Raw genomic sequence first — 1,774 nt, 5'->3', positions numbered from 1 at the left:
CTGATTTTTTTTGTATTCGTTTTCAGATGTCTTCTGAATCTTACTGAAGTTCTTTAAAATCAATATTTTGATTCTTTATCTGACATTTCAAATATTTCATTTTGGTTAGAATCCATTACTAGAGAGTTAGTGTGATTTTTTGGGGGATGTGTGATAACACCCTACTTTTTCATACTTTTAATATTGTTATGCTGTTTCTTCTCATCTGAAGAAACAATCATTTCTTATATCTTATTTTTGCATTTACTTTTATTTGGATAGGACTTTTTTTTTTTTTTTTTTTTTAAAGATCCGAAGTGATTTTACTTTTATTTCCTTCACTTTAAGCCAGTCTTGAAATTTCACTGTGATTTCTGGGGTCAGGGCAGCAGGAAGGCGGTGTTAAGAATCATCAGGACTGTGACTCAGTTGGCCCATGGAGGTGCAGGCAGGGTGGACCCTCACTGGGGCAACTAGAGGAGCACAGACTGCCTGCTGGCAGGTAAGTGATGTTCCAAGGGCGTGAGAGCTGGTACACGATGTCCTCTGTGGCTTACAGCTTGTGCAGCTCAATCAAACCATCCCCTGTGGTGGTCAGTGAGTTGGCAGTCAGCTTGGCTGCTTTGGAGTTGCCCTCAGCAGAGATGATGGCTGCCTTTTTCTGCTGCTCAGCCTTTTTCCACCACAAATCTGGCCCTCTCTGCTTTCTGCTGAGTCACCTGTTTGGCTTTCACCACTTCTGTGAACTCATTCTGGAAGCTCTGATATGCCAATGACATATTGTCCAGGATGAGCCCAAAGGTGGCTGCTCACTCCTTAAGGTCATTGCTCACCTGCCTGGAGACCAGTTGTCTCTGTGTGATTAGTTCTCCAGCATCAAAGTGAGCCAACACTGACTTGAGGATCTCTATAGTGATGGATGGCAGCACATGCTCATCATAGTCCTTTCCAGTGCTGGTATAGATGTGAGGAAGGTGGCTAGCAAAAGGTCAGAAGAAGATGTGGAGTGTGATGTTGACATTCTGTAAATCTTTGCTACCTGTGATGACTGGCACATTACATAGTTGAGATGGCAGTAAAAGGTAATTGGTTTCTACACTCATGGGATGAAAAAGTGATTCCTTTCCCTACCACAATGTTCTATACTCCATGGAATTGGTCAAAGACAATAACTCTGCACCCAGCATCCACATTATATAAGGCAGAGTTCGCCACATCTACTGCACCAGCTAACGGTGGGCCAAACTTGCTAATGAGCTCAAACACTTTGGCAGTCATGTTTCCTTGTGCTGGAGCTTCCCACACCTGCTTCCACTCTGACCTCCACAAGAATTCCCCAGCCACAGATGGAACTTTTTAATTTTTCCTTGAAGCTGTGACTATAAGGTATGTTGAGTAGGGCCATTTTGCTTTGCTTCTGAGTGTGTTCAGTGGCAAAGACTGGTTACAGATAACCTTAGTGTGGTAGGTTTCTCAAATGCCAGCTGTAGTAGTTGTGTACCAGTTGAGACCACAGGCTTATGGTCTCCTGAGAAGCTGGAGGCGTGGGGGCCAAAGAAGCTTCTCTCATTCTCAATTGCTGTGCAGTTGTGTCAGAAGATTTTGTATTTGGTTGTGCTACTTGACCCCCAGGCCAGTAGGTGGCACTTGCAGGTAAGAGACGGCTATGGTGGCAGCAATTGGGTTTATCTTGATCTTTGTTTACCAGGAGAAGTTTTCCAGTGTCCCAGGCATTGGACTGGGCTGTGGGATGCTCAGTGGTTGGGATTCTAGGCTCAACCTCAGTGGGAGTTGT

General features: G+C 44.4%; 1 pseudogene; it reads right to left on the bottom strand.

The window, feature by feature from the left end:
• Positions 1-532: 532 nt before the first annotated feature.
• Positions 533-1,182, bottom strand: LOC105479143 (prohibitin 1 pseudogene; annotated as a pseudogene).
• Between the last annotated feature and the right edge of the window lie 592 nt (positions 1,183-1,774).

The sequence above is a fragment of the Macaca nemestrina genome, chromosome 1, assembly GCF_043159975.1.
Source record: "Macaca nemestrina isolate mMacNem1 chromosome 1, mMacNem.hap1, whole genome shotgun sequence".
NCBI lineage: Eukaryota > Metazoa > Chordata > Mammalia > Primates > Cercopithecidae > Macaca > Macaca nemestrina.
Note: the sequence above shows the minus strand (reverse complement) of the source record. Positions and strands in the feature narration are given on the sequence as shown.